Below are 18,607 nucleotides of genomic sequence, written 5' to 3'. Positions count from 1 at the left end.
AATATAAAGGAAGGGCAGCTAGGGTTTCCAACTCCATGTGAATCCAAATGATTGAAATCTCTGTCCATTTTGAATTGTTTTCCGTGGGATGGGAGGTAGGGAATTAGAAGAACTCGAAACCTCCCTTCAGGAAAACAGATGGTTTGCAGTCACCTAAGCAAATGGCCGGCCACATGGATCGGAAATAAATCACCAACAGTGCAATGTTTCAGAAACATAAAACAATCAGGAGTTATGGCGATCTTTAGAACTGGACACAGATATATTTCCGGGCTTAACATATATTCTTAGTTTGTCAGTTGGGAGGATCATTTTCCAGCAACAAAAAGTTTTAAAGGCATTCGGTTCCTTCCAATTAGGGAGCAATCATTCCGACACTGCCTGCGAGTTGATTTATGACGGATCCTGGAAAGGCTGAGCCTTCGTCCAGGCTGACTCTTGACACTGCTTAGCCACTAACTGTCGAGTTCTCCAGGAGAGAATGAAAGCCTGCTTAAAAACATTATTTTAAATTAAAAGAACAAAATTTAAGTACTACTATAGCTACTTTGAACTAAAAGGTAAAGGGTCAAACAAAATCTAGGAAATAGAAACCCCTCTCATATATTATTTCGAAGTTCAGTCCTGTGGAGAAGAGCAGGTTATGGACGTTGCTGCTGGGTACATGCTGGCCTGCTGTGCTGACTCGTTAACGTGCTATGCACGGTGTTTTCTGGGCTCTTGTCGGTGTGGTTTTGCGTGCTGGCATTGGTATGACTTAAAAACTCCATTTGAGTCAAACCACATTTGTCTTTTGTATAGAGGTGTTCTTCTTGCTCCTTGGATATCATTCTCTCTCACCTCGGGCCTTAACGTCTCAAGCCCGGAAACACTTGGCAGGATGCTCGTGAGGCAGACAGAAAAAATGTACCAAGGAAATAAAAAGTGATCAGACACAAAGCCACTCTGTGGGGTGTAGAAAGTGTTAGGTGGAGTCAATAGAAACGCCGGGAAAATGGACTCTTTGCTTAAGAACTCAATCGCATGTCCAGTGAAGACCAAGGACACTCAGGACATTGACCAGAGGAGGAAGGTCAACTTTGGCCTGGATCTGTCAGGAATGTCCTGGGGCACAGAAATAGGAGTCAGGTCAGATCTGTTCACTGCTAAATTCTCACTAGTCAGAACCTGTTTGCTTAGTTTACCATGAGAAGCAATTTCTGGGCGAGAGAGAAGACAGTGGAATGAAAAAATGGTTCTTTTTCTTTTTAAAGGGATGGTCATGGACAGCTAAAATTGTTCAACCTGTTCCAAGCTTGCATAGCTCTGTGGCTTGAAAATCCCACAGCATTGGCCACTGGTAGGGGTTTTTGCTAGGCTCTGAGCACTCTCCATGCATGCTCTTGTGGGAACCAGGAGTGGAGGAGAATTGGGCAGAAGCAACCCACGGTGTAGTGGACAGCGTTGAGGAAGATGATGTGCAGGCCAAAGGAGGGTGTTCTATTTCTGAAACTTGGAGTGAGTAATTATTAAGTGACCACTACAAAGGAGTCCCGTAGCGCACAGTCCTCTGGCTGTGTTTGCCTACGATGTCCTAGGCTGATATTTTTGTTAAATATGCCTTTAACTGTGATTGATGACAGCTGTACTGTTTTATTGTTGGAATTAGAGCCTCCGTTTCAGGAGGAACCTAAGAATCGTTTGTTCTCTTGTCTGGCCCCGTGTTGTGTTTGGGTCCGGCTCAGAGGAGTAAAAATAAGGATTTCTGAAATAGGAAGGCTTATTTAAAAAAAAAAATGTATGTGAAAATAAAGCGCACAAGTGTGTTAAGAAGTCACCTAGACTGGAATTTTCAATGTTTTCGTGCTTCCTCTTTCAATCTGACCTCAGCAGGACACTTCAGTTCATACTCTACTCTGATTCAGTTTAGTTTTTGAGCCATTCCTTGACCACCACCAGCAGCAGCAGAAACTACATGACAGGTCAGCTTGCAGCCCCTGTACAGGGCTTCTCTATGGAGAAAACCACTTAACACTCCCAGCCACCAACACAGTTCTGTGATGATCTCATAGGGGAGGGGAAATTCGGATGCAGCGAGGCAAAGCAACCTGTCCGAGGTCACACATCTGGCAAGGGAGCAACCAAGGATCCAAGCTGGGCAGGTGTCTCTGCAGCTCACGTTCTCAAATCATTGCATTGGACGGATCTCTGAGAGTCAAACTGCCCTGCACAATCAGCAGACCTTGGAGGAGACGTGGAAGGAATACATCTATATATGTAATGTCTGGCAGGGCACTCACAATTAAGGGCCAGGATTTTGTTTTTGTTTATCCCCCGTTCCTCCTTTAATATTACCATTTGGAAGCTATTTCTAAAGGTTTTGGATTTCTGTGGCCAAGTCTTTCTTGGGACCCGAGCCTCTTCAGACATCATAAGTGGCTTCAGTTACATCCCAGGAGAGACGCATTTTTTCCCCCTCAAGGATATTTGGTTTTCTAATGTCTAATAATAACTCCATTTTATTTCTAAATATTTACGGTAGAACCATAAAGAAGTTTACCTTGTAGTTTTGGAAGCTATTTCATGAGCAAAATCCTTGGATATTTGAGTATTAGATCCAAATTTGCATTTTATTTTATTTATAATGGATGGATGGTTGGTTCGAGGACTTTTTTTTTTCTTTCTTGCCCTCTTCTGAGGGATACAAGCCAAGACCACAAAATGTTTGAATTTCTTTGAACAATGAAGTCTCTGTGGGACCATTGCTCTGTAATTGGTCCTATGAAATGCCCAATTGCATGACTGTGAAGGCCCCCTGCCCCAAAGTCATTTTATCTTATTACTGTGATTTTTTTCCCCCTCTTGGTTTTTAGAGTTCTAGAACTCTGCACTGAATGCATCAAGTTAGTATCTGTTGCTTGCTCTTTTTATCAATCCATGAAGAAAACATTTTATGGTATGGAAGTCTAAAGTTTAAGCTTAGGCTCATCTTTTATCTCAGGGCTCTATTTTCAGATCTCCTAGAGGTAGGAATGTTCTCTTTGATGACATGAAAGAATTATCATTATTACGTGAAATATAAAATAAAAATTAGATCGGGTCGATTTAAATGGTCGCTGTCGTGCATAGGCGAGGTGTGTGTGTGTGTGAGAGAGACTCCATGTTTGTGTAGAGGCCAAGTCTGTGTGTGGAGGTCAGGAGACGGCTTTTGGGAATCGACTCTCTCCTTCTACCTTGTTGAGGCAGAGTCTTTCTTGCTACTGCCATGCTGTGTGCTCCAGTCTTGCTGGTCTATGAGCTCCTGGACAATTCTCCTGTCCTAGACTCTCCCCCTGCTTTTGGGGGTGCTGGAACCGCACGTTCAAACCACCACCACCAGTTTCTTTCACATGGGTTTCAGGGATCAAACTCAGCTCATCAACCTTGTGTGACGAGCCCTTTTACTTACCCGGCCACCTCATCGGCTCATACTTCTGCGGCGATCTTATAGATGTGGAACTGAAGAGTACCTTCATTTATAAGAGACGAGAAAGCCCAGGCTGGTTCCAAATATGTAACCAAAGATGACCTCGAACTTCCTACCTCTGGTCCGCACCTCCCAAGTATAGGCACGCGTCACTGTACGTGTAGTGTATGATGCCCACCATTGAACCCAGGGCTTCATTCATGCTAAGTAGGCAAGCACTCCAGTGGCTGGGCTGCAAGAGTAACTTCATTGTTTTGCTTCCAAAGGAATTTTTCTTTCATTGCCTGTTAGAGCTTGGCGCCCAGCAAAACATCTTGAAACCTAAGGGCCGGCCCTGTATTCAGAAAAATGTCATCGTGGTAATGCGTTGTCGGCCATTTCTCTCCTTTTTATTTGAACAAATATAGATAGGGAGGTCCAGCTTTTTGGTAACAGACTTTCTAAGCATAACTGTTTTGAAATTAACTGTGCTGTAGTTCTTAGTCTTCAAACTAAGTTGAGAATCTGGTAATTCCCAATGTTTAATAACTGTCCTAGAATTCAGAACTTGGCACCTTAAAGTGGGCAGTCTGAGTGGAAAGAAGCCGTGCTAGAGGCTTGGGGGCCATTTCCCGTAAAACTGAAATGGGCCTCAGACTCCGTCAGCTTCAGGGACAAAGGTGCATTTGAAAAGAGAGTTCTTTAAGTTGTCAGGGGCTGCCAAGCCAAGTACCTCAGGGTTGATGGCTTCCACGACAGAAATATATATCCTTAGAGTTCTGGAGACTGAGTTCCAAGATGAGGGTGCTGGCTGGCTTGGTTTCTGTGGCAGTATCTCCCCCCTGACTGGTCATCTTCTCCCTGTGCATTGATAGAATCCCCCCTCTGTGCCTGTCCAAGCTCTAAGCAACTCTCCTTAGAAGTATGTCAGCTGTATTACCCAAGGGCCTAAACTAATAACCACCTTTAACACACCTCTTCAATGGCCATGTATCCAAACGTACCGAGGTTCCAGGGCTTCTGCGTTAACTTTTAAGGCACATAATTAAGCCCTTAACAGAGAATATGATGATGGCTTTCCTCCCTACAATAGTTTAAATGTCGTGGAAATTTTAATTTTCGTTTTAACCTACTGAAGTTGAACTATAATTTACCTACTTTGGTTTTTTTGGCGGGGGGCAGGGAATTAGGGCAGTGAGTTGAACTTTGTTAAAAAGGATGACATTGTAAGAAGTTGGCGTCTCTATCTTTATAGACACAAGCTTTCGTGTTATCAAGTCTGTATTATTACATAGGAACTAGGGTAGGAAATTTCCACTCTGGCCTTATTCACTGTATACTTAAGTCAAGGTCGGAAATGTTGAGTCCTTACACTCATTTCCTACTACAGCGTAAATCTAAGAACTCTAAGCTAGGCTTGCCAGCCTAGGCCTTCATTAACTGGCTTTGGGAGTTTCGAGCTTCCTCTGTGATTGGTGGATATTAGAGGTCTGCAGTTTGGATTGTTTAAATGAAACAATGAAGGCACTGAAACATTTATCATGGCATCGGACTATCATGCGGATATATCTATAGGAGTTCGAAGAAATAGAGATGTGGAAACCCGCAGGCAGTTCTGTCTTTTTTCTGAAACCTGCCGTTGTAGGTAACGCTAAAGAGCCAACTGGGCCTGGGCCACCCTGCCTTAGCTGTGGAACCCAGTGCACAGCAGGAGAGCATAACCAACCGGTGGTTGGATGGGAGGCAGGAGGCCAGCCTTGTGGCTGCAGTTCTCTCTCCTCTCTGCACTCCCGGTTCCAACTTGGGTTGGACAGGCTACTCAAGTAAGAGTCCAGTAAGTGTAAATGGCTGCAGAGTCTCGGCTTGGTCTTCACTCATCCTTACCTTTAAGGTCAAAGCAAAAAACAAAACAAAAACACGTGCATGTGAATACATGCATGGCCTCTGTGTCACATATTTGGCATTTCTAGAAAGATCAGGGTGACTAACAGATTTGGAAGAGGAGTTATTTTTGACCATTTATGTGCTAAATACCCCTGAAAGATAAAGCGTACTTGTACAAATCACAGACGCTTGTTAGGGCCATGATCCACCCCTGGTTAAGGAACCATTGCCCTCCATAGGCAGGTATCAGATTCTGGGAACTGTCTCCTCTCATGCCCCAACCAGCCAGGTCCCCTTGTTAGAATCAGTTACAATGTGATGGGGTTTAATTGGAAACCATTTTCACTTTGCCTAAGAAGAACATAACCACCTGGTTAGAAGTAGCAAGACTTTACTTAAAGGGTCATTCGGCCAATGAGTTATTTGATCCATCGACTCTTCATCGCAAATTATAAACTCTGCCCTTGTAGCTCGAATGCAGCCGTAGGTAGGATTCGGGGAATGCAATTAGCTGTGTCCCAGTATAAAGCTCGTGACTCAGGAGGTAGCTTCAGGCTGGAGAGATGGCTCAGAGGTTGAGGACTTGTTCTGCTCTCCTATAGGATCACAGTTCAGTTCCCACTACCACCCATGCGTTCACAACCTCTTGTGATCCCAGCTTGGGGAGGGGGCCACCCAGTGCCCTCTTCTGGACTTTCCGTGTTCCTGCATTGACCATTGACGTTTGTGCGTAATCCTCCACATATCTTCACAAAATTAAAAATAAAATCAGTCAGGGAGCTGCAGTTTGCCTACTCCAGATATTGGTTTCCATCCCCCCACTCCCAAACACGTACACCTTCTGCTGGGGTTGAAGGATGAGGAAGATTAAACCCCTTGAGCCTTAGAATGTTTACCCAAATCAATTCACCTTTGGGTCAACTAATTCACCTGGATGAATTAACGATGTAATACCATATGGCACCTCGTGCCATTCAAATTGCCTCGGAATTCATGATCTCACTTGCTGCCTGGTAAGATCACCGTTTTCTCAGAAAAGGCAGCCTTGTCTTTCAGTTTCAGTGAAAAAGATGAATTGTGAATCTGTAGTTCGATGTATGTGATAGAGTCCAAGGTTTGTGGATTAAAATTTGAAGACATTCTCTACCCTCTAAGTTCCCCCGATCCTGTAGTGGTGTTGACTGGACCATTACCTAACTGTAAGCTAATAAAAAAAAAGGTATTTTGGATGGCATGGGTTGCATGGAGGACAGTTACCATAGCTGGCATTTCCAACATGGTTGGTTACCCTCATGTCAGGGTTTCTTGCTTCATGCAATAAATGAGGATTTCTTCACCAAGAACTATGATTCGGATGAGGGCTAGAAGGAAATGTCTAGCCTGTGTTTTTACGTTTTCCTTGGATGATTTTTGTCACAGTGCCAGGCCCAGTATATCATTGGCTTGCTGACCCGCTGCTGGTCATTTAAGGACTTCCGTTCAGACCCTGACTCTAATGCCTGCTGTTGGGATGCTACTGCAGAGTGATCTCACAGTACATCGTACAATAGATTAGGAAGGACTTAGCATATCCTCTCCTTCCATTAGTATAGAAGTAATCCATTCAGGTTGAGATTCAGAAGCAACGTGCTAATAACACGAGTGTGTCTCCCAACAGACACCGGAAGCACAACAGCTTATGGTTAAAACCCGAAGATGGAAACATGTTAAAGAGACAGCTCCATGATAGGCTCCCAAGAGGCACTTTACATCTGTGTGTGATATTCTTGCTAATCATTTCAGAATGTCATGCAATGTATTTTGATTATCTTTACTCCCAACTCCTTACCCATACCCAAGTTCATGCCCTAAGGGGCCCTTGTAGTGTATCACTAGCCTTGTCCCCATGGGAAGCCCCAAAGCACAATGTTTTGTTTCTGTCCAGAGTAGAACAAGTTTCATCAACGGATCACATTTATAGACCCAAATGGGAGTACCAAAATGTAGGACATTCTGACAAAAAGAATGAACTTTCAGTTTCGGATGAGAGACTAGTATCTAGATTAACCAAGCCCCAATGCAGGCATCCCATAAACACGTCTCCAGAACAAACTTCTAATCACTTTGGTTTTTTGAGTGGGTTCTCTTATTGCAAAGAAGATGCCAGACATCAGCACAGAAGCAGCGGGATTTGAACCATTTCTTACCTTGGGTGTAAAAGCTCTGACCTTCATCTCCTTAAGGCTGAATCACCCCAAACAGTCTGTGCTTGTCAGTCCCAGGCAAACTGACAAAAGCCGAGCCCAGATCCACCAGGAAGCAGCTCCTGTACATTGTTACTACTTGAGTTAATTTACATGTGCAATAATTTTTGTAATACCTGTCAACTCCACTAGAGAACGGGCATCCTTTGGATAGAAAACTCCATGTGTCTCCTTGGTTAGCAGGCACCACACAGAGTTCAATGTATGGCAGGTGTCTGGTAAATATTTATGAAATAAATTGAGACCCAAACTCTTCTTTCTCCCTCCTCCTCTCCCTCTTCCTCCTCTTCCTTCTCCTTTCCCCTCCCCCCTCCCCTCTCCTCTTTTCTCCTCCTCCTTTCAAATAAGGCAATTACATTCAACTATGTGTTCTTGAGTCTATGTTTCACTTTTTAAAAAACCGGCTACAGCCCTGTGTGTCAGCTTGGTGTCAGCATTTCTATACAACGCTAGAGAACGTCCTCCACCATTAGTGATTTTTTTTTCTATCCTTGAGGACACGGTACCTGTAACTGCTGCATGGCCATGTGTAGCAAATGGAAACAAGTCCATAAAATGCTTCAAATTAGCTGAATTTCCTGGAATTGACCCACCACTATCATTTGTAGGAGAAGACACATAAACAGCTTGCCACGTAAGAACCGTTCCATCAAAGCCAGCTTATCTGGTCACTAGGGCATTTTTTTTAACATAAATATCATGAACACCAATGTATTCAGTGTGGGTGGCTAGCTGTGGATCAGTGAAACACTTTCCTAAGTTCCTTTTCTTCCACTAAATCCTATTTAACAGTCCAGTGTCTCTCCCCAGGCAAAACAATTAGGGTTTGTTTAGCTAAGTACACTCCTAGAGTATGAACTGACTTCCCTGGCATGACCTTTTGTCTGTCAGCCCTAAAATGTGGCCTGAAACATCATACACATCTTATGGCAGAGTGAGCGTGCTGTCATCTTTAGAAGTATATCCCCTTGTTTGGTCAGATGGAAACACATTTCACATTCTGGCTGAGGAGGAGAAATGATGGTGATCAGACCTTGGGCCAGATGATGAATAAGTCTGTACAGATGTTAGTTTGTCATAATAAATCACTAATGAGTCTCTTTGGATAATGGGTCAGATATGATATATATATGTATATGTATATATATATACCATATATATATATTTAATTTAATGTTTGGTTGGAGGATTGAAAACTGTAGGTGGTTAAAGTTTCAAAATACATAAGATAGAAAGAACACTGAGCCTTTCCTTGTACAATTACACAGCAAGGCTCTTCAAATCCTAACACAACCCTTTGTCCCTTTTTTGTGTGTGTGCAAATGTGTGTCCACATGGCCTGCATGCCTATGTGTATACAGTGCACATACATGTATGTACAAATACAGAGGCCAGAGGTTGAAGTCTGCTCTCTTCCTCTCTCACTCTCCACCGTATTTTTAAGGTGTCTCTTAATGAGCCTGAGGGTCATTATTTCAGCTAGACTAGCTTGCCAGCAGGCTACTACTACACCTGGCTCTTCTATGGGTCTTGGGGACCTGAATTTGTTCTCATGCTTGAACAGTAAGCACTTTATCCACTGATCCAGCTCTTTAGCCCCCAAATACATATATCTTCCTTTCTCCATAGCTCTCGGCCCAGATTCCTGTCCTAAAACAGAGCACACTGGATGCTTGTATTGAACCAGACCCCAGAGGCCATGCAGGAGAAACACAAGAGGCTCTGCCTTCTTGGAGATGTGGCTGCATTTTCTTTCCCTAACCTGGTGCTCTAAGGCTTTGGGGGAAACATTTACAAGCAAAGCACTGGCAGAGTTTTAATTTCCTTTAATGACTTGCTTCCTACCCGTGATCTTGGCACCCTGCGCGGTGATTTGCCGTCAATTAATCACGCAGAATGGTGTAATGCTGCAGCAAGGGCAATGCCCTCTATGAGTCTCATAAATCTACCAGAAACAAACAACAGGGATTGCGTGCTCAAGACTCTTCATGCAAAACACCAAGCAAGGAGGTGGTTTTATGCTGTTTTTCAATCCGTCCTAGGAAGCCTGGGTACTACTGTCTTGTGCATTCTGAGTTTTGCTGTTCTAGTGTCTCTGGAGTGATTGGTCCTATGTTCTTGTTATGGAAATCCATGTTGGGAGTATGGCTTTGTGTTTTTTCCTGAATTCAGGGCAATCGTGCTCAATTGCAAGTGACCGTGTTTTAGGGCTTCTTGGTAGGGATGTCTTAGAAAGGATGCAGATTGGAAATCCATGGCATTTGGAGATGGCAGGATGTGGGGTAGTGTGATATGAGAAGTCAAGGAGCTTTGCCAGGAGCTTCTGGGGGTCTGTGTTCTGAATCTTCAGCCCGTCTTCTTGTCAGTTCAGATGTATGCTTAGAGTTAACTGCCTAGCCAAGATGGGTTTATCATCCTAATTTTAGCATGGTAAATATGAATCTATTTAATATTAAAATCCTATGAGCCTGAACACTGAGGCATACATACAGTGCATCTTTATAAATGTTCTTATGCTTCTGTCTTTAGAATATCCTTGCAACAAGAATATGCAAGCTTGGCACCTATTCCATTTGATTCAAAATCATCCCCCCACCCCTTTATAGATGCTAAAGGTTTTCAAAGCTGGTTTACTTCCAATGAGTGGATTGAATGTCTGACTTGGAATGGATTTATTCCTACCAAAAGTCACGAATGTTTGTCCAGGTTGGCAGGATCAGTACAAATGGAGCCTGCCCTCTATTTTTAGTTTCTTAATGCTCCTGTTCAACTGGAATCCTAAAATGCATGCGGTTTTTGTTTTACGAATGCAAACTATTTGCCATCAACTTGTAGACTGGAGGGGAGGGAAGACAGCATGGTGATCCTTTTATCCAAAACGTGATGGCCCATTAGTAAGCATGTGGCAACGAGGTCACAATATGAGGGAGTGAACTTGCCTATTAATGTCCTGAGGTCTGTAACCTGAAACCATGGCCACCATGAGAGTGTGGTCATCCTCTAAAAGAGTATTTAGCTTTTTTGTAGAGTACTCTACTCAGCTACTGTCTTAGTTAGGGTTTTACTGCTGTGAACAGACACCATGACCAAGGCAACTCTTATAAGAACAACATATATTTGTGCCTGGCTTACAAGTTAAGAGGTTCAGTCCATTATCATCAAGGCAGGAACACGGCAGCATCCAGGCAGGCATGGTGCAGGAGGAGCTGAGAGTTCTACCTCTTCATCTGAAGGCTAGCAGAAGACTCACTTCCAAGCAGCTAGAATGAGAGTCATATAACCCACACCCACAGTGACACGCCTACTTCAACAGGGCCACACCTTCTAATCCTGCCACTCCCTGGGCCAAGAATATACAAACCATTACAGATACCTACAAGGTTATGTTTGAGCATTTTAAGAAACAGATTTATCATTTACTTATGTGTAAATGATATATGTGGGGGTTAGTTTTACATCAGCTTGACACATGCTAGAGTCATTAAAAAGAGGATCTCATAAGTGAGAAAATGCTTCCATAGGATTGACCTGTGAACAAACCTGTAGTGTACTTTCTTGGTTGGTGATTGAAGTAGGAGTGCCCAATCTAATATGGGTGGGACCATCCCTGGGCTGAGGGTTCTGTGCGCTATGAAAAAGAAAGCTAAGCAAGCCATGAGGAGCAAGCTAATAAGCAGCACCTCTCCATGGTTTCTGTGTCGGTACCTGCTAGTGGCTCTTAACATGTTTGAGTTTCTGTCCTGATTCCCTTTGATGATGGACTATGATATTGAAGTGTAAGCAAGATGACCCCTTTCCTCCCCAACTTGCTTATGGTTATGGTGTTTTATACACACAATAAAAACCCTAAGACTGTGTGTGTGTGTGTGTTTGTGTGTGTGTGTGTGTTTAGTGTGTATATATGTGTATGTTTATGTGTGTGTGTGTGCGTGTGCGTGTGTGTGTTTAGTGTGTGTATATGTGTATGTTTATGTGTGTGCATGTGTACGTGTGTGTGTGCGTGTGTGTGTGTGTTTAGTGTGTGTATATTTATGTGTGTATGTGCGTGTGTGTGTATTTAGTGTGTGTGTGTGTTTAGTGTGTATATATGTGTATGTTTATGTGTGTGCGTGTGTACGTGTGTGTGTGTGTGTGTGTGTGTGTGTGTGTATGTGTCGCCCATGGAGTCACCTAGTGTAGGTGCTAGATACTAAAGTGCAGACAGAGCTCTGAAAGAGCATCAATCACTGTTAATTACTGAGCCATCTCCACAGCCTGCTTTTGTTTTTAAACTTGGATGATGCCCAGCCCAAGGTGAAGCACTGTGAAAACGCAGACTGACTTTTTTAAGTTTCTCTGTTCTGAGCTGGCTTCCGGTCAGTTACTTTCATGAACAGGAAGGAAATACCTGAAATTTCCATTGTCTGGCTGGGAAAATTCACGTTGAAAGTAGCCACTGGACAAGATGGCTCAGTGGGTCAGAGTTATTTGTCTTTCTCAATCCAAAGAATACACAGAAAGGTGGGAGGAGACAAAATCTCTACAGATGTCTTCTGACCTCCACACGTGCATGCTATGGCATGCACCTTCCCTCCTGACATCAGGTGTACACACATAACACTATAACAATAACAATCAAACACATAGCGGATTTTTAAGTAGTCAACCTGCAGGCGTTATTCCTGCATTGTGGTGGTTTCTATGATTCTTAGTAAAATATAGAAGGATTATCTTTTTCAAATGTGCCTGCCAGTACATTTAAACATTTCCTCCTCCTATGTGTCAGGTGACAGATGTAGACATTTGGATAAGGAGATAGGATCGATAAATATGCCAGGTTCAATCTCTTCCCAGCAACTATCTCTTTATCCTACTGACAGGGCAGGACCAGAATTAAATTCTTTTTTTTTAATTATAAATCAAATTGTGCTCACCATAAAGCATCTATTTCATCAGACAGGCAGACTACTTCTGGGATGGTTATTTTCAAGATCGCTGGTGAGATCATTGTTTAACTTGACGATGTATATGGTTCGGAAAAATTCCAGAAGTGTTTTACAGAAGGTTTGGCTAAGTGGCTGCATCAGCACTAGCCCAGAACCAAACCAAACCAAACCAGACCAAAGGAAAGCAAAAAAACCAACCAACCAAAAACCAAACCAAACCAAACCAAAACAACCTGGTCGGGTTGAAACTTACTAAAGATTCTGCCCATTTGGGGCCAGAATGTTGACAAAAATCAGACCTGACATGTCCCCAGAAGGATAGCAGGTGAAGTGTGTTTTTCTCCACCATCTAGAGATTGGCGAGAAGCTGACAGATGCTGCCAATGCCGGATGTCTTACTGATCTGCAAGGATGGACACGAGAGTGGACGAGCGTGTGAATTGTGGGAGAAAGAACTTGATGTGTATTGGGCAGCAGAGGGGACACTGTCATGGTGATTAGGGTGGAGGGCCTGGGACTTAAGCCTGGCTTCAGATTCCAGCTCAGTTGCTTATCTATGAAATTTTAAATGGGTGTTTCGAATGATTTGGTGGGTCTCGGATTTCTCCTGCTCCTGATATTATCCCCTTTGTGGGAGGTACAAGGATTACATGAGGCAATACATGCGAAATTCTTCGGATTTAGTAAACATCACTGGTGATGTTGTTTCTGTGGTGAGAGAGGTCTGAGATCTTAGGAGATGCCTCTGGTTACATGAGCCATTGGCCAGCTTCCACAGTGCTCTCTGGTGATGGGAAGTGTCTCTTATGCCCCATTTGGGGTGACGCCATTACATCTTTACTAATGCTCCATGACTTGACTGGTTGGCTGTTCTGAGGTATTATGTGATTTTCTTTTTAGGTTCCCATGACAATATTGGGAAATACTGTCGAGGGGATGGCAGGAGTGTTTTACACACACTCCTGTTGCACTTACATGCTCTGGGCTGTCCCTCAGTGCCACTTCCCAAGCCTGTCTAACCATAGCCTCTTCCTTTACAGCCCAGCATCTTTCAGGACAGTGTTTTTAAAAAAAACATCTTTTGGAAATACTGACGTCACTGAATGTTGAAATCAACTTCTTGCTTGTGGCACACCCTTCAAATACAATTCCCCCACCCACTTGGGAACACTCAAAAATCCAGATGACAGATCTCAGCATAATTTGCTACAGGGGTTATGTTTTGCAACCCAAACCAGGCACAGTGAACTTCAGACAGGGTTTTATTTACAACAGCCCCATAGACAAACACACCCCTGTCCCACCCTGGGGATGCGGTCAAGGACTGGTGTTTTGTCCTAGGATTTGCCTGGGTCAGGCTTATTGACTCCTGGAGACCTTCTGTGTGTGGAAATTGGTTACCTTGAGGAAGCACAGGAGGTTTTGTGTGCCCTGGAGGTGAGATCCAGCCTCTAGTCACCCAGCCTCAGAAAATGTCAGTCTTTTTGACCCCGTAAAGATGGTAAAGAAGCTATCCAGTCGAGGTGTTTTGGTTCCTTTCTGGAGCAGGCTGGTACCCAAGGCTCATCAGTTTCCTCTGTCATCAGTATCCCCAATACCTCATACTTTGACCTCGTAATCCCACTCCTCCTCCTCCTTCAGAGTTTCTCTGGGCCATTTTCTTCCAAGGGCCTTCTCCAACATCCTTAGCTAGGGTCAGGAGTCCCTCACGGGTGGCTCCGTGGAAGCAAGCAGAAACTTTGGTTCCCTTCCACAAAGTCCCTCTGTATTCCCCTCCAGACACTGCAGTGCTTTTATAGCATATCAATATGTCCAGGTGTAAATTGCATTTAGTGAAATTCTTGGCCGTTGACTTGACTGTCCAGTTTTGTTGGAAGAAATGCATGGTACAAATCATTCCTATCCACCCAGAGAGCACATTTAGGCTTTTTCAGTCAAGCCTCAGACCAACGAAGACCGGACCTGTGTTTCTCGTCACCACAGGCTAAGTTTGCCTTTCTAGACATAATGGAATCAGTCAACCCATAGCTTTTGTGAGCCTGGCTTGTTTTCGCACCCTCATGTTACTTTTTGAGAAGTATCCGTGTGGCTAGGCGTGGGCCTGTGACAGGTTTCTTTGTTTCACAAGAGTAATCTGTTGATGTTTATAGCTGGCTTGCCTCTAGTTTTCAGGTATTTTGTAAATTGTGTTTTTTTATCTCTTAAATAGGTGCCCTAGAATGGGATTACTATGGGGGTACGTGACACTTAACACGAAGAAACCACGGGGAGGTTTTGAAATTAACTGCGTCACTGTTAAGTCTCTGGGTACTAAGCACAGATCAATACCACCTTGGTTCCTAATGCTCCGCCCAGTAAAGACACACAGTAGGGTCTCAGTGAAACCTAGCCCAGTGACTGGCACACAGTAGGGACTCGGTGTTGCCCAGACCAGAGAAGGGCACACAGTAGGGACTCAATGTTTATAGAAAGACAAATGAATGAGATGCTCAAGTTAGTCTTCATTGTGAAATACCCTCTGACCACAAACAAATGCTTTGTTCATTCAGTGAGGCAGGGATTTCTCTGACTAACGCAGGTTCATTAAGTTCAGGCAAAGAATAGGAGAATGCAGCTTCCCTTCTCACCCTGTTCTTGAGCGAGCCTCTTGTGTCAGGGTGGTCTGGGAAGGGAAGCCAGCAATGCGGGTTGATGTGGAACCATAAGGGAGACCAGATCACTAGGAGTCACCAAGCTGTACTAAACCTTCTGAAGTTAAAACTTATCTCCTACTGGGGACCTGGTTCTTCCAGTTTGCTTCCTCTTCAGTCCCCTGTGTTTCAGACAAACAGGACACTTCTTGTGACCGTAGCATTTCTCCATTACAATGGCTATGCACTTCACAGCAATGGCCTTCCCTGAAAGGCTGTTGACATCATGGTGAGCGGTTGAGCATCAGTTGAGATGGTTTCTTCTCCCCCCACCCAAAACCTGTCTTGGCCACCATATCTGGAAACTATTCCATTCTATAGAGTTTTTGACGCTGTGCATCAGGGAGTAGCTTTCGTCAGCCACCGAGCAGGATGGCGCGCCTTTTGAACTTAGCTGTATTTCTACCTTGTTATTCTACAAGGGGCCAGGCAGCTTCAGTCCACAAACTTGAAGGCCCTCAGCATAGCAGCGGGGACTGCCAACCATTAAAGGAATGTACCTAAGGCGACCAAACATGGCTCCAGCTCTTGCAACTTTCACTAGTAAGGGGTAAAATTGTCTGGCCAGATAGGTGTTTCTTGAACAGCATTGTTTGTCAAAGAAACAGATCTGTGTCAAAAGAGGAAGTCACTACACAGCCTTGGATCTTCCTCGTCTGGATAAGCAAAGGCTGCTAGCTAGTTTTCCTTCTGCTCTGGTCTTAGGTCACAGGTCAGGGAATACAGAGGTCAGCAGGTACACAGGTCCATTTTCATCCTCACTTTATTTACAAGACGGCCTTAAGTCCGTTCTCTTGAGAGAGACGTGTCCAAAGAGATAGTCATTCATTTTTTCTCTTCTTCCCTCTGCCCAAGCCCCCCGAGTCCTCTCTCTTGTGTGAAGTTTATTCTTTAACTTATCAGTAGTTCTGCTTCTGTCCCCAGAGTGTTGGGATTACCGGAATGCCCCACAACACCTGGCTTGCTTTTGATTGCCGTGTCAATAATTTGAAAGGAAAAAAATTTTAATGTTTCCCTCTTTCCTAGAACCTTCCTACTTTTGTAATTATGTAACTCCTAAAGTATTTTCATTTTAATGTTTGAAAGCGTAGAGATCTTTGCTATGGCAACAAGCTTGGAGAGAACCAAGGTGTGAGACCTTGCTCAAGCCATATATGCTTGGTGTATATTATTACACCGTGCCTTTTAAATTATAATCTACCTGAGTGACATCAACTCAAGGCTGTAATTAGAAATGATACTTCAGGATTTGGCTTCTTAGCAAATGTCATTTTAAACAAATGAAAATTACCAAGTTAATGATTCTCATTAAAGACTACAAAACAAAACAAAAAGAAAAAAAGTACATTGCACAAAAAAATGTGCCAAATTTTCAAAAATGAATGGTCCTGCAAATTCTTCAACATCCATCATTTTGTAGTTAATCAAGATGGGAGGAAAAACTCTCTTTCATAGGCACTGAAAACAAAGAATTGGATTTCATTTTTTAAAAATCCGGTAATAGCATAATTACGAAGGAGCAGGTAGAACTAATTAGCCTGGGTGTGTTTGACTAAATTGCTTGCCTTCTTCTGGATTAAAGCATACCCAGTCTGGTATGCTGGAGAGTTTTAGCAGCTGTTTTCCCCTCTACTGAACCAGTAAGCAGTAAACGCAGCATTAAAATTCCTAGGTTGATTTCCTGCCTTATTCAGCTGGCAGAGAAATGATTCTTCTCTCAGCAAAATGAGGAGCATAACTCTTTCAGCGTGGGTAGCGTCAAACTGCTGGCAGTTTCCAGAATGGCTGCGCTGTTGTTGCTGTGCTCAGGAACTCCCGGGGGCCGTAGAAAGATCCGGTACCATGACGATACCGCCTGTAGCCGTGTGATACTTCACCCGGCATTTCTTGAGTTATGCGTCCCTCTTCCCAGTCACGCCAGGATTTGATTGTTCTGTTTTGTTTAGGATGAACGCACCCGTGGCCTACCTGGATGTGTCATGGACAGTTTCAAACATACACAAAATTAACAGAGGAGTGTGGTGATTCCTCGTGATCATCCCCAAATTGTGGCTAGTCTGTTTCATCCAGATTCCCACCTCCCTCAATTCTGTATTTAAAGTAAACTGTAAATATTTCCATACGTGTATATTAGGCCCTTGAACATTTCAATAAATATCTCTACTAGATGTATTTTTAAAAATACATTTTGTTTTATTCACCCAATGATGGTTATTTGCACGTGATAGTTGCAAATAAAATATAACAGAATTATCTTCAATTTCTAACCAATGCTTTAAGCGTGGATTAAATAAGTTTAGCATAGTGTCCTTAAGACACACGATCATACCTCAGAGTAACGTTTGAAAGTCAAATGTAAACACCAGTTTACAAAATCTAATCTCAGTACTAGAATGGCTTCATGCGACTTGAACAATTAAAATAAGGCATCCCAGGGCTCTGTATTTCGGATACTCACCACCCGATCTTCCCCTAAAGCAATCTCTGACGCAGATGGTTTTAGCACCGTCACCACACCTAGGGGAAAAACTGACAGGGATTCCAGATCAACATGTAGCAGCTGTGTGATCAAATTCCCGGTAGTTTCACAAATATCATGTTTGCATTTTTCCAATTACTAAAAATAAATTATTGAAGTAAACGCTGCCTGGCAACGGCAGCTCCTTCCTGTGTAGTTTGATGCGTGTGTTAGCATCGAAGGTTCAGTCATGAAAATCGCAAATACAGACGACCCCGTTTGCTTCAGGGCACTGTTTCTTCTTCCTAGGGAACCCTGACTTACAGAGTAGGCTGTTTGCCTTCCTGGGACTCTCACTTTCTTCTTCAGAGCTGGCCAGCACCGACTGTGGTGAACATCCTCTCCTCACCATGTCTTCACCCTTTTCCCTAGGCACCGGTGTGTGTCCTTACCCCATATGTCAATCACATTGTCGTACTGATTTTAAGTATCGGTTCCCATGGTTAGGGTCCGTTACGGCGTTTAGGACCTGTTTGTGCGACCGTTATGTGCAGATCTCTCTATAGCTTCAGTGTATGCACTTATTCATGTGTGTGACACATGCTACTCCAATTTATGAACAAAGCCATATACATTATGAATCATTATCGTATGAATGAGGAAGTAACATGTCTCCTGTGCTTTTCCACTACAAATTATGACCAGTAACGCTCAGTCCTCGTGAGCAGGAAGGAGAGTTTATTTAGAACATAACACTCAGGAGTGGGGGGGGTCCTTAGCTTTGTCGAGCTGGTTTTTGCTCTGTTTTGTTTTCTCTGTGGTTGTGTGGTATACGGTTGCTATTGGTGCCTGTGACTCCTGGTGCTTCTGGTCCTCCTCAGGGCTTAATATCCTTAGGATGCTGCCGTTCTGCAGGCATAACACGTATGACAATGGTGAGACGTTCCTTCCATCCATTCTGTCTAGTCACCACTGAGAGACAG

The 18,607-nt window shown here is 43.5% G+C and overlaps 1 protein-coding gene across 6 annotated transcripts in view; it reads left to right on the top strand.

The window, feature by feature from the left end:
- The window catches only part of Arhgef28 (Rho guanine nucleotide exchange factor 28), a 297,367-nt gene that overhangs the window by 266,148 nt on the left and 12,612 nt on the right, over nt 1-18,607 (top strand).

The sequence above is a fragment of the Rattus norvegicus genome, chromosome 2 (genome assembly GCF_021556685.1).
Source record: "Rattus norvegicus strain SHRSP/BbbUtx chromosome 2, alternate assembly SHRSP_T2T, whole genome shotgun sequence".
NCBI classification, from domain to species: Eukaryota; Metazoa; Chordata; class Mammalia; order Rodentia; family Muridae; genus Rattus; species Rattus norvegicus.
This window is presented reverse-complemented; position numbering and strand designations above follow the sequence as displayed.